A 16,027-nucleotide genomic window follows, 5' to 3' on the forward strand; every position below is an offset into this window, starting at 1 on the left:
GAGGATCCTTAGATCTTAGGTTTCTTGTTTAGAAATAAATAAACAACTATTCCAACCAAACGAGCAAACAGGCCAAGTAAGACATCAAAGCAGAAGAAGGGCGAATAAAGCGGCAAGGGTGAAGTGGGGGAGAGGAAAACGAGAGGCAAATGGCAAATAATCTAATGCAAGGGAGGTGAGTTTGTGATGGATACTTGGTATGTCTTGACTTGAGCGAAGACCTCCCCGGCAACGGCGCCAGAAATCCTTCTTGCTACATCTTGAGCTTGCGTTGGTTTTCCTTGAAGAGGAAAGGGTGATGCAGCAAAGTAGCGTAAGTATTTCCCTCAGTTTTTGAGAACCAAGGCATCAATCCAGTAGGAGGCTCCTCAAAAGTCCCACGCACCTACCCAAACAAACAAGAACCTCGCAACCAACGCAATAAAGGGGTTGTCAATCCCTTCATGGCCACTTGCGAAAGTGAAATCTGATAGAGATAATATGATAAGATAAATATTTTTGGTATTTTTATGATATAGATTGGAAAGTAAAAGATGCAAATAAAAGTAGATTGAAAGCTTATATGATAAAAGATAGACCCGGGGGCCATAGGTTTCACTAGTGGCTTCTCTCAAGATAGCATAAGTATTACGGTGGGTGAACAAATTACTATCGAGCAATTGATAGAAAAGCGCATAGTTATGAGATTATCTAGGCATGATCATGTATATAGGCATCACGTTCATGACAAGTAGATCGACTCATGCCTGCATCTACTACTATTACAACACACATCGACCGCTATCCAACATGCATCTAGAGTACTAAGTTCATAAAGAACAGAGTAGCGCATTAAGAAAGATGACATGATGTAGAGGGATAAACTCATGCAATATGATATAAACCCCATCTTTTTATCCTCGATGGCAACTATACAATGCGTGCCTTGCTGCCCCTGCTGTCACTGGGAAAGGACACCGCAAGATTGAACCCAAAGCTAAGCACTTCTCCCATTGCAAGAAAGATCAATCTAGTAGGCCAAACCAAATTGATAATTCGAAGAGACTTGCAAAGATAACATAATCACACATAAATGAATTCAGAGGAGATTCAAATATTTCTCATAGATAAACTTGATCATAAACCCACAATTCATCGGATCTCGACAAACACACCGCAAAAAGAGTTACATCGAATAGATCTCCAAGAAGATCGAGGAGAACTTTGTATTGAGATTCAAAGAGAGAGAAGAAGTCGTCTAGCTAATAACTATGGACCCGAAGGTCTGTGGTAAACTACTCACAACTCATCGGAGAGGCCTTGGATATGATGTAGAGGCCCTCCATGGTCGATTCCCCCTCCGGCGGAGCGCCGGCGAAGGCTCCAAGATGGGATCTCGCAGATACAAAAGGTTAGGGCAGTGGGAATATGTTTTTGTGGTGCACCCCGATGGTTTCAGGGTACGTAGGTATATATAGGAGGAAGAAGTAGGTCGCTGGACGATCGAGGGGCCCACGAGGGTGGGGGGCGCACCCACCTGTAGGGGGCGCGCCCGGCACCCTCGTGGACACCTCCTCTGTTGCTTGACGTCCACTCCAAGTCCCCTGGATCATGTTTGTTCCAAAAAGATCGCTCCTGAAGGTTTCATTCCGTTTGGACTCCATTTGATATTCCTTTTCTTCGAAACAGTGAAATAGGCAAAAAAAAATAGCAATTCAGGTTGGGCCTCCGGTTAGTAGGTTAGTCCCAAAAATGATATAAAAATATAAAGTAAAGCCCATAAATATCCAAAACGGGTAATATAATAGCATGGAACAATCAGAATTTATAGATACGTTGGATACGTATCATACAGCTTCCTCCCCTCCGGCCTTTCTCCACTGCCCATCTTCACACGTCGCTGCATGTGGATCTTCCCTAGTTCTTTACCCAAAACATAGATGTTCAGCGTACTTTCCATATTGCAATCTCGTCCTCACGCCGTTTTAGATAAACAATCGTGCTATTATCTTCCCATAGGACAAGGAATATGCTTATTTTTTGTTGTCGTATGTGTCATCAACTGTTATTTGCCAGTAATTGTTTCCTTTCTACCTCTTTTTGCAAACATGGCTATCGATTTCACCTTGTTGCTACTATGACCTTTTGGTGAACTTCACAAATCACTTTTTTCTTAAGAGTGTCTTGTGCAGTTCTACTAAAATGTCACACGGATAACGCCTCTACATTTTAGTGTGACTGTACAAAGGGAGACTAGTTTTGCTATCCTCCTCATCCTACTCCGAGCCTAATCTTCTCGAACAAGTGGTTAGTTTTATGAGAGAGTGCAAAGGTGACCGGCTTCTACTTGTGTGTGTATATTTCATCAACTACTATTGGTGTCACTATTAATGTAATCACACTTGTTTAGTATCTTTGCAAACAAGGATGCTCTGCTCGATTTTAGTGGAACTGCACAAAATGATCGGATGGTCCATGTCCACCATAGAATCATTTCTTGGCTAACATGTCTTGTTCAGTTCCACAGAGCTGCGTGAAACTAGCTGCAAACAAATGAACGCCAGGAAATGGAACCATGCCTGCGGACATCATCCTTCAATTTTTTATTTTTATTTATTTGTACGCATTCACACAACTTTGTATTCAGTTGTGATGTAAATTTTGACGCTGATCTGCGAATCATTGAGTATTTGATGGAATGTTGTAACGAGAAAACTTTGGAGGCAAGAGGACACATGAAACCAAAGTTGAAAGCTTCATAGCATACAACACAATTTCAATATGCTGGAAAATTATGTGTGCATATATACATATCCCCAGAAGCTTGATAGCAATGCCACAAATCATTCAAACTTCCTTGTACACGCATGTGGGTCAGCCAGAATCCGGGTCCACGTGCCATCCGCCAATATTGAGTGCACAACCAATGGTGAGATTCACCCCACTTGTTGCGCCGTAGTAATAATGACTAATGAGCAGTCAAATCACAGAGCCCCACCTTTCTCGTAGTACTAGTAAAAGTTGCTCGGGCAAAGCAACCATCATTTCACTCTTCGTTGAATGCGCCTGTACTCCAATATTCCAAGAGTAAGTTTCTCGGACGAAGCAACCATAAGTGCATGGCTAATAAATACAGCCAACTGATGGCTATAAGGAACCGCCATTCCATCTATAAACATCATCTATATGTACTCATACAATAGTGTGGTCTATAAGGTTGGCTATTACATTAGTACTTTATTCATCTTCTCTCTATCTCTTTCTTCACATTTATTGTATTTACCTAGGAATGCGTATATAGCTAGGCTCTTGCATCATAGCCCAGTCACCTTACTTTTTCACATCTCTTTCCTCCACATAGGCAAAAATGTCGTGTAAGCGGGCTATAAGCCCACTATTGTACTTGCTCGAAGTACACGGTGCCAATGGTTGGTGAGATTTGTTAATTGAGCCCTATAAGGACTTATTTGATTCAAAGGATTCTCAAAGGAACTTTGGAGGATTCTAATCCTTAGGAATTTTTCCTATGTGCATTGTTCGATTCGTACTAGGATTGTAGAACGAAAGGGGTCGGGAGAAGAGAAGCGGGTCACATTTTGTGAGAGAGGAAGGAAAACTGTACAGTGCAGTGATGTTTTAGAGCTCAAGGACAAACGACACAGGAAATTCGGATTCCCCTACAATCTTGATCATTTACTATCGCATGCGCTTCATTTCCGTCGCCTTTTGAAACTGTGCGCGCTCACCCAACGGGGGTTAAGTTGTGATTGGCCGGAACCCCAGGCACTCGGATCGCGTGTGTGCACCATAGGATGCACCGTGATCGAACGGCAATCCACGTCCCTCTCGTCACACCCGTGTAGCTGTAGCTGGGTTTTTGACGTACTCCCTCAATATTTATTTACTCTGCATATTAGCTTTGGTCAAATTCAAATTTTGTAAACTTTGACAAAGTTTTAATAGAAAAAATATTAACATATACAACAACAAATGAATACTATTAGATTCATTATTTAATACACTTTCCCATCATATAGATATGTTGTTGTAAATATTCATATATGTTTTTCTATAAACTCGATCAAACATTATAAAGTTTGACTTCGGTCAAATATAATATGAAGAATAAATAAAAATGGAGGGAGTATCTCGGCTAATAAATGTCTATAGAATGCACATAATGAACCCGGGAAAGTGCCAAATTTGAGCAAGGCGCTTCCTCCGTCGAGGTGCATAATAAGTCACCTTATGACAAAACTGGACCCACTCACGGCACGCTTGTCGTGTTTGGTCCGCCGGTCAGAGCGCTTCGTGTTGTCATATCACTATTATTTTTAGATTTATAACATGTGGGAGCGAGTGTGTGCGAACCGACATCAATCGACAGCAAAATTGTCTCCCGGATGCACTGTGAGAAAGACGAGGAGCGAGAAGCGACACGGGCTGGTCTTGGCATGCAAGTAAATGGCTGGTCTCATGTTTAAAACTTGGTGTACTATAATAGATGTACATGTAATGTACATGTAGAGATGTAGAGATAAGTGAGAGTCACCAACGGCCACCAATGAAGGCCGAGTACATGCATGAATCACCCGCAAAAAAGGAGTGTGTGCACGAAGAGAAGAATTGCATGCATAGACGCACGTACTTTGTGCATCATTCCCTAACACACACGTGCGGGTACACGGTGGAGCTCATTTCTGGATGACGAGGCAGCTCATGTGATAATTTGACACGTGTAGTAGTTTTGCACTTAGTCGAGGGTCGGGAACCATGCGTGAACGAATCAAAGATCGACCATGACGCGGTGGCGTGTTTTTTTTGTTTCAATGGCACATACGCAGAAAAAATCTTAAATGGCACGTGAATCGTGCATGTACTTAATGACGGATCACGGGATGGCATGGTAGACATGGACATGGTCGTCCCTCTTTGCCTACACTAGTAGTTTGAAGTACGTTTAAAAAAACTACTACTTTGATGTGTAATGTCAACTCGCTGAACGATGAGAAGTTTGCTTACTATGCCCTCTACATAGCCCACACTTATATTTTACTAGTATTACAGTTGTACTAGCAGTTGGAGTATGGGAGCACCAAAAGGACGGGAGCACATGATATTTCCCCATCCGGACCGATCCCAAGCCGGCTTCTCACCTTCGAGGCCCACCAAAACCCCCTCCCCCCTCCCGCCCGGCACCAGCTAAGCCTCCCGCTCCACATTTATGGCAAGTTAGGGCGACGCGACCTCTCATTGTGTCCGCCATTGAAGCGGCACACCGGCTGAGGGTGTCGCCCACTACATGCCCGACGTTTTAGACTACTCACAGTGGATAGTAACTTAGGAGCATGGTGTGGTGTGAGTGGGACTAAAGTTTAGTCCCATACAGCTAGGTAAGTGTGAGTTGCGCCACTTTATGATGTGATCTATTCTAGCACTTGCATGAGCATGATAATAGGAAACCTACAAGCGTGCTCTTCAGGAACGAACCTATCTAAAGACAAAAGCTATGCACGTGGTCTATATTTTTGTTGGTCGGAAAATTTATTAAGTAATTAATTAATAATTAATAGATGCCTTAATTACCCAAACATTTATGATTCTTTTGGATAGTGGGGCTATTATTGACTTTGACGTGGAGTTTGGGCCAAAGGCCTACTAGTACTTGCTCGGCTGGCCTACTTGCTCTTACTCGCACAACCGACCTTACGGGCTCTACCCTAGCCGCAGCTGTATCATATAGTTTCGCACCGTTACAGAACATAGCGCCGCCCTGCAAGTCTTTTCCATCCCTCCTTACAGCGTGCACCGTGAGAGGGGGAAATAGTCCTCCAGAACCCCGCCTTTCGTGATCCTGTACAGGAGAGGGGTGATCAGATTTTTGGGCAGCACACTTGTGCGACTGCTGCCAGCGACGACTTCCTCAATGACAACCTTCCCTGGCCTCGGTAACCTCTTCATCAACGACATGAGTGACAACATCAACAACAGCGATTCTGCTCCCGCTGCACAGTATGTGATTCTATCCTTCTGGTTTAGTCCTCATCATTACTTTGATCTTTGCAATTGTCGTCGTGATCTATTTACTGTTGATTCGGATTAAATCTCATAGTAATTTGCTCATATATTCAACAATCGAACCAAAAACTTGATTATAGGAAATTTACTCCGAGTAGTTTTGTTGCGCTTTTGAAGCTGCCTAAAGGGGGTGCAATATAAAAGGTGGCGCACAAGAGTAGTATACTAGTTTTAGATCATCTACCACTATGACGCCACTAAGGGCAAGCCTGAGGGTGATCTTAATCCTGCACAGTAGGAAGCTTTTGAGAACATGGACACCCTCTTCAAAGCCGCCCTTCTGAGTGTTCTTGACAATTCCATTATGGATTCATATATGTCGTTTGACAGGGGCAAAGACATGTGGGCTGCGCTCGAGGCCATGTTTGGGGCCTCTATCGCTGGCAGCGAGCTGTATGTCATGGAGCAATTTTGTGACTACAAGATGACTGATGAGCGCTCTATTGTTCAAGAAGCTCATGAGATATAGTCACTCGCTAAGGAACTTGAGTACTTTAAGTGTGTGTTGCCGTAAAAAGTTTTTGCTAGGACCATCATTTCCAAGCTTCCACCTTCATGGAACAATTTTTCTACTTCTCTGAAAAAAAGAGACATGAGTTTTCCATTTCGGATCTCATTAGCACTCTTGATTTTGAACAGAAGGTGAGAGCAAAAGACACACGTGCTCGAGTTGCTGAGGGGGCTTCTAGTGCCCACATGGTACATGAGAAGAACTTCCAGCCCAACAAGCCCAAAAACAACAAGAAGAAATCTCAGGGGAAAGGCAAGTTTGATGCAAATAACAAGCCGTCACATTCTACCAACTTCAAGAAGAATTCTCATAAGAAGGGGACAGGACACAAACTTCAATTGTTTTCCTATCTTTTCAGATTCAGGACAATGAAGATAATTTCAGGGGAACTGCACAATATGGTCTGATGTTGAGTCATCTCTATTGCCTCATGTGTTTGCTGCAAATGTGTCAGCGTCAATTGCAAGATGAGGCAGCCGGCTAGCTGTGGAGTTGCCAACATGCTCAAAGTGCTCACAAAATTGAGAAGAAACAAGCATGCCTAGGAAATTAATGCGTGCGCAGGGAGGCCCTTTGCTTAGAGAAGCATCGATCATTTCTCTTTATTTTTACACCTTCTCATAGCTTTGTATTGGTTATAGTATGGTGAATCATTGAGATGCATAAACATGCTGAACTTTTATACTTGTGAATGTTAGTATGCATACCTTATCTTCTCAAGCTTAGTTTAATGTGAATGTTGACTAGCATGTGAACCTTTACAATCTACTAGTAAGTATATTGTGGGCCTGTTATTTGACACCTCATTTTGCTGTGCTACGAACAGTGTGAGTGTCTGCATGTAGTTCCGCATCCTCTAATTTGGTGGATGCCAAGTGGGCCCGAGAAGGAGCCATAACTTTTTTCAAAGTTGAAAAAGGTTACCGGTGAGGAGCCATAAGCTGGGGGCGTCTCTTTTTTTCTTTCGAATGGGCAACAAGCTAGGAGAGCTGGAGAGTGTCTCTTATGGGCTTCCTCTAGTGTTAAGACAGTCCAGGAGGAAACACGGTAGTCGACCGGGCCAATATAATAGAAAATCCATCTTAAAGCCCATTTGCTTTTTTGTCGAGGAAAAGCCCATATTTCTTGAAGAGGGGCGATCCCAGAAAAAAAAACTCCTTCCTCGTTGCCTCCACTTACTACAGCTCGCTGGACTCTCCTGCTTCCGTCTCCCCCCAATCCACCCCCACCCCCGCTCCCCATCTTCCTCACTTGTACAGAAAACCCCCGCTCACCTTCTTCCTCACTCATATAGAAAGCGCCTGCTCCTCTTCTTCCTTGCTCCTACAGAAAACCCTAGCCCTCCTTCTTCCCCACTTGCACTGCAACCAGGTCGTCTCTCGCTACTTTTCTCAAACCCTTGAGCTCGGCACGACGCCCACAAGGAAAATGGAGTCGGCTGGCCCCAGCGCCAAGAAGATGAGGCTCCCGCAAGCGGTGACGCTGGTTGTAGACACTGCACCTGGCAGCATGGGGAGAAGAGGCGAGCCCCCCCCCACCACCACCACCACACAGATCTGAGGAGGCCGTAGAATCTCTGGTGAACCGCATCAACAATATCCCTGACGCCATCCTTGGGGAGATCATATCCCTTCTCCCCACCAAGGATGGTTGTCGCACACAAGTCCTCGCATCTCGGTGGCATACTCTCTGGCGCACCACACCTCTTAATCTCGACTGTCGTTAGATATATGTCCTTCCTAAATTTGAACTCCTCAGAGCTATCGTCTCCTCCCACCAGGTCCCCATTCAACGCCTCTGCATCCTGACATGCTACCTACATTCCATACCCCGCCTGATGGACGCCTGGCTGACATCCACTGAATTCGAAAAACTCCAGCAGCTTGAGTTCTACCATTACTATGAAAAATACATACCGCCACCCCAACTCCATGTATTTGTTCCCGCACCACCGTTGTCCATCTCATGGTTTTCCTCCTCTCTCTACAACCTCACCATAGCTCGGTGCCATCTACCAGACAATTTGGTACTAATGATTCAACTCCCACTGCTAAAAAACTTTCGCTTGTGGTGGTTGATCTATCAGAGGCCTCACTACACAGCATCATCCAATCCGGTTGCCCTGCCCTGGAGCTCTTGTAGCTTGTTTTCACATTAGAAATATGTATCCATTTTCTCTAAATAAAGTCGCCTCACCTTAAAAGCATTGGAATTTGTTTCGAAGGACAGCAGCTCATCATCGAAGATGCCCCTTCACTTCAAAGGTTGCTCCTTGATTATTGTTATAAACCTTCGCAAATAACTGTCGCCTCTGCGCCTAAACTTAAGGCCTTGGGTGTAAGTCATGATCTATTTGAACATCAAGACATGGTGTTTGGGTCCTCACTTATTCAGGTGTTGTATATTATCATCTACACTTTTTTAATCACAAGCTGCATTTTTCGTTTGTGCACATAAGTTTTATATCATCTTGGACTACACTTTGGACACTAATATTATGTTATATGCTCAATGAAGAGTTCATCCATCGATAGCCTACCAATGGTGTTGGATTCTATCAAGATCTTATATATCGAATGTTTAGTATTGATCTGAACAAAATTATTGGATTTTTGCGATGCTTTCCATGTCTGGATAATATGTATATAGAGGTGATTATTTCATGCACATTGAAATCCCATATATATTGTACTAGAATTACTATTTGGCTCTCACTCTATCGACATACTCTTTTTTCAGAACTTAACTGTTTTCAATCTTCATGTGTACGTATGTAGCAACACATGGAGAAAAACATATAACCAATCGGTGGCGTAATAAGTACTAGGATTTTCTCAGTTCTCTTGACATTCGTTTGAGGACAATAACGAACAACTTGTCGTCCTATACCAGTTAACTTTTTGGCACGGGATGTTTATTTTATGGATCAAACCAACCCATTTGTTCGTGACTGCCAAAAATAGTGGATGGTAATACGTCTCCATATCTATAATTTTGATTGTTCCATTCTATTACATTATCTGTTTGGGATGTTTTATATGCATTTATATGCTATTTTATATGATTTTTGGGACTAACCTATTAACTTAGAGCCCAGTACCAGTTTCTGTTTTTTCCTTGTTTTTGAGTTTCATAGAAAAGGAATATCAAACGGAGTCCAATTGACCTGAAAATTTACGGAGATTATTTTTGGACCAGGAGAAGCCGACGGAGCATCGGAGATGGACCAGAAGAGTCCCGAGTCAACCACGAGGGTGCAGGGCAAGCCCTCCCCCCTGGGCACGCCCCCCTACCTCATGGCTGACTCGGGGACCCCCTGACTTGTTCCCGGCGCCAACACCTCTTATATATCCCCAAACTTCCAGAAAAGAACCTAGATCCGTAAGTTCCGCCGCCGCAAGCCTCTGTAGCCACCAAAAACCAATTGGGACCCAGTTTCGGCACCTTACTGGAGGGGGATTGATAATCCCCAAGTGCAGGGAATCATCACAGCAATTTCCAAAGATGGAAGTGATAAGTATGGAGTGTTGAACCCACAAGGACCTAAAGGTAAGATCAATATTTTCTCAAGTCCTATCTGCCACTGATACGACTCTACGTACACCGAACGTTTGCTTCCAACTAGATATGATAAATAAAACTACGTTGTGGGTATGAAGAGGATAACTTTGCATGATATCGGAGAGCTAAAATATAAAAGTAGGTGTTGTTATCATAAAGTTAGAATATATTACTAAATATTATAAATAGCGGGTGTGGAATAATGATGGATCAGTGTGCGGAATTATCCTAGGCAATTTTTCACAAGACCAGTAGTCGTCATTGCAATTTCATATGAGGGAGAGGCATAAGCTAACATACTTTCCCTTCTTGGATCATATGCACTTATGATTGGAACTCTAGCAAGCATCCTCAACTACTAAAGATCATTAAGGTAAAACCCAACCATAGCATTAGATCATCAAGTCCCCTTTATCCCATACGCGACAACCACCTTACTCGGGTTTATGCTTCTGTCACTCAAGCAACCCACTGTAAGCGAATCATGAACGTATTGCAACACCCTACAGCGGGAATCCCTCACGCTTGCGCGACATGGAGGGCACCATAGGACAGCACCAAAATAAAACATACAGCCCATACTAATCTAGATCATCAATCAACCCAAAGACAAAGGATATCTACTCAAAACATCATAGGATGGCAACACATCATTGGATCATAATATGTGGCATAAAGCACCATGTTCAAGTAGGGATTACAGCGGGGTGCGGGAGAGTGGACCGCGTAAAAGAGATGAGGATGGTGATGATGATGGTGATGTTGATGAAGACAGTCACCGCGGCGATGATTCCCCTCCTGATTGCACTCCGGCGCCACCGAGAGAGAGGAGGAGGGGTCCTCCCCCTTATGCTTCCTCCTACATGGCCTCCCCCCTGGATGGGGAGAGGTTCTTCCTCTAGTCCTTGGCCTTCATGGCGATGATGGCCCCTCTGGGATCCTCCTCCATGGCCTCCGGTGATGATGGCCCCCTCCGGTAGGGTGCCAGAGAGGGCCTAGATTGATTTCTCGTGGCTACAGAGGCTTGCAGTGGCGGAACTTCCGGTCTAGGTTATTTTCTGGAGGTTTCCGTATTTATAGGAATTTTTGGCGTCGGTCTCACGTAAGGGGGGTCTCCGAATCGTCCATGAGATAGGGGCCTAAGCCCAGGGGGGTGGGCGCGCCCCCCACCCTCGTGGACAGCCCGGGATCTGGCCCAACTCTTTTACTCCAGGGGCTTCTTTTGGTCCATAAAAAATAATCAAAAATTGGCACGTCAATTGGACACCATTTGGTATTCCTTTTTTGTAAAACTCAAAAACAACGATAAAACAGAAACTGGCACTGGGCTCTAGGTTAATAGATTAGTCCCAAAAATCATATAAAATAGCATATAAATGCATATAAAACATCTACGATGGATAATATAATAGCATGAGTACTTCATAAATTATAGATGAGACATATCAGCATCCCCAAGCTTAATTCCTGCTCGTCCTAGAGTAGGTAAATGATAAAAGAAATAATTTATGAAGTGTGAATGCTAGCAGGTGCACAAGTTTGATCAATGATAATTTCAATCACCTTTTCTAGCATCATTATATGTCATAACAGTAGCTCATCTCATAAAACTTTTCATGATCAAGTGACACGCTATTCACATGTTAAAGTATAGATCATAAACTTTCTTGAAAACTAACAAACAGTGCTCTTAGTCATCAAACAATTGCAATTCGTCTTATTTTCAGGAAGGGTCTATGTAAGATATTTGATTTAGCAAATCCCACATACTCAACTATCATATAGTCTTTCACAATTGCTAAAACTCATGTGATATTTATGGGTTCAAAGTTTTAATCGGACACAGAGAAAGATAGGGGCTTATAGTTTTGCCTCCCAACCTTTTACCTCAAAGGTAATGTCAATAATAATACTTTATCAAACCCTACATCCAAGTGGATATATATATCCGGATCACTCCAACACAAAGTGCTTGCCAAAGTAAAAAGTGTAAAAAGGAAAGGTGATGATCACCATGACTCTTGTATAAGGGTAGAAGATAAAAGTAAAAGATAGTCCCTTTGCAGAGGGAAGCAGAGGTTGTCACGCGATTTTAAGGTTGGATGCACAAAATCTTAATGCAAAAGAACGTAAATTTATATTGCCTCTTGTGATAGAGACCTTTATTATTTAGTCCATCGCTTTTATTTCTTCCCAATCACAAGTTCACATAAAGCTTATTTTATTTGCACTAATAGATCATACATATTTAGAGAGCAATTTTTATTGCATGCACCGATGACAACTTACTTGAAGGATCTTACTCAATCCATAGGTAGGTATGGTGGACTCTCATGGAAAAACTAGTTTAAGGGATGTTTGGAAGCACAAGTAGTATTTCTACTTGGTGCAAAGAATTTGGCTAGCATGAGAGGGAAAGGCAAGCTCAACATGTTGGATGATCCAAGACAATATAACATTTCGGATATAGAAAACATATCCCATTAAGTTGTCTTCCTTGTCCAACATCAACCTTTTAGCATGTCATATTTTAATGAGTGCTCATAGTTACAAAAGATGTCCAAGATAGTATATTTATATGTGAAATCTCTATTCCTTCAATATTCTTTCATGAATTGTTCAAGTGACCAATTCTGCGTTTTCTAACTTTCAATAAGTTTACTACCTATACTTATTCTGTCTGAAGTCATTACTCCCCATGGTATAAGCATATGAAACATATATAAATTCAGATTTATGATATTCAATTCTTTCAACCATTTACTCATAGGATATACGTGCACGTGAAGCACGTGAGTAAATGACAAACTGAGTAGTCAAATAATTAACTAGCCATGGGAGGATTATTTTTCATTCAAGATTTCAGATCCAATGATTTTATTCAAACAGCAAGTAAAATTGAAAATACGCTCCAAGCAAAACACATATCATGTGACGAATAAAAATATAGCTCCGAGTAAAGTATACCGATAGTTTTGAAGACGAAAGAGGGGATGCCTTCCGGGGCATCCCCAGCTTAGGAGCTTGAGTATTCCTTGAATATTACCTTGGGGTGCCTTGGGCATCCCCAATCTTAGGGTCTTTCCACTCCTTATTCTCCTCATATCAATATCTCACCCAAAGCTTGAAAACTTCAATCACACAAAACTTAACGGAACTTCATGAGATAGGTTAGTATGATAAAGAGTAAACCATTCACTTTGTTACTGTCAAATACAAGGTTCATAATTTTTATCACACAATTCCTACTGTACCATATCATTTATACAATTTATATTGAGAAATATTAGCCATAGAAACTAGAAAACAAGCAAACTATGCAATGAAAACAGAATCTGTCAGAAACAGAACAGTCTGTAATGATCTGAACAACAACCATACTTATGCTACTCCAAAAATTATGAAATAAATTGGTGGACGTGAATAATTTGTCTTTTAATCTTCTGAAAAAAGAATCAACTCAAAATCACTCTTATGTAAAAACTGGCAGCTAATCCCGTGTGCGCAAAGTTTCTGTTTTTTACAGCAAGATCACATTAACTTTCACCCAAGTCTTCCCAAAGGTCTTACTTGGCAATTTATTGAAACAAAAACTATAAAACATGATTACTACAGTATCTTAATCATGTAAACACACAAAGACATCAAGGGTAGATATTGGGTTGTCTCCCAACAAGCGCTTTTCTTTAATGCCTTTTAGCTAGGCATGATGATTTCAATGATGCTCACATAAAAGAAAAGAATTGAAACATAGAGAGAGCATCATGAAGAATATGACTAGCACATTTAAATCTAACCCACTTCCTATGCCTAGGGATTTTGTGAGCACATAATTTATATGAACAATAATCAACTAGCATAGGAAGGCAAAACAAGTATAACTTCTAAACTTTAAGCACATAGAGAGGAAACTTGATATTATTGCAACTCCTACAAGTATGTATGCCTCCCTCATAATAATTTTCAGTAGCATCATGAATGAGTTCAACAATATAACCATCACATAAAGCATTATTTTCACGATCTACAAGCATAGAAATTTTACTACTCTCCACATAAGCAAAATTCTTCTCATTCAGAATAGTGGGGGCAAACTCAACAAAATAACTATCATGTGAGGCAAAATCCAATTAAGATTTAAAATCATGATGACAAGTTTCATGGTTAACATTATTCTTTATAGCATGCATGTCATCACAATAATCATCATAGATAGCAACTTTATTCTCATAATCAATTGGAACCTCTTCCGAAATAGTGGGATCATTACTAACTAAAGTTGACACTCTTCCAAATCCACTTTCATAAATATCACACTAAGATTCAACACCCTCCAAAATAGTGGGATCACTAATTCCTAAAGTTGACACTCTTCCAAACCCACTTTAGATGATAGTATTATTCATACTACAAAAGATATAAGTGAAGCTCATGGAGCATTCTATAATTAATATAGACTAACCAATATCCAAGCTCAAAATATATAAGTGAAGCACACAAAGCATTCTATAAAATCATACTCAAAAGATTTAAGTGAAGCACAAAGATAAATTCTAGAAGATCATACTTAAAAGATATAAGTGAAGCACATGAAGTATTATATAAATCAATGAAGGGCTAACTCATACTAGCATGGTTCTTAAAGGAAAAAAACAAAACCACAAAGGACACAAATCATGTGAACAAAACAAAAACTGAGGTATACCGATATTTGTTGAAGAAGAAAGATGGGATGCCAACTGGGGCATCCCCAAGCTTAGATGCTTGAGTATCGTTTGAAATATTTACTTGGAGTGCCTTGGGCATCCCCAAGATTGAACTCTTGCCTCTCTTTATTCTTCTCATGTTGATAGCTCCTCGATCTTGGAACACTTCATCCACACAAAACTTTAACAAAAACTTTGTGAGATCCGTTAGTGTAATAAAGCAAATTACCACTTTAAGGTACTGTAATTAACTCATTATTTATTTATGTTAAACCTACTTTATTCCAACTTCTCTATGGTTCATACCCCCCGATACTAGCCATAGATTCATCAAAATAAGCAAACAACACGCGAAAAACAGAATCTGTCAAAAACAGGACAGTCTGTAGTAATCTGAAAGTTTAGTAAACTTCTGTAACTCCAAAAATTATGAAATAAATATGAAAATTTGAAAAATTTGTACATAAGTAATGTTCAAAAAGTTTTATACCCATTTGACCTTCCAGTAAAAAAATTAAAATCACGCACTACACCCAAAGTTTCTGTTTTTGTTCTGCCCATAGTAAACAAGCAATCTAATCATCCTAAAACCAAAGCTTGGCACATTATTTTTATAATACAAAGGATATATACAAGGCGATAATTATACACAGATAAACTTCCATGAAAAATTCTACATTGTTTCCGTGAGCATGAACACAAGTGCTCAAGGTCGACCCTCACTTCTTCAATGCATAACTTTCCAATCACTTCTCTTTTTGAAAAACTTTTTTAGGCATGAGAGGCAAGTAATTTTTTCTGTATTTTGATTCTTCAAATTTTTTTGTATGTTTCACCCACAACTAAACAGACACAAAAAGTAAAAACAAAATCTACTTAGTGAAGAAAGCAAACAAGCAAAGACGAGAATATCAACCCCTCGCTATTGCTCCCGGCAACGGCGCCAGAAAAGAGCTTGATAATCCCCAAGTGCAGGGAATCATCGTAGCAATTTCCAAAGGTGGAAGTGATAAGTATGGAGTGTCAAACCCACAAGGAGCTAAAGGTAAGATCAATATTTTCTCAAGTCCTATCTGCCACTGATACGACTCTACGTACACCGAACGTTTGCTTCCAACTAGATACGAGAAATAAAACTACGTTGTGGGTATGAAGAGGATAACTTTGCATGATATTGGAGAGCTAAAATATA

This window comes from Triticum aestivum, chromosome 1B (genome assembly GCF_018294505.1).
Source record: "Triticum aestivum cultivar Chinese Spring chromosome 1B, IWGSC CS RefSeq v2.1, whole genome shotgun sequence".
NCBI classification, from domain to species: Eukaryota; Viridiplantae; Streptophyta; class Magnoliopsida; order Poales; family Poaceae; genus Triticum; species Triticum aestivum.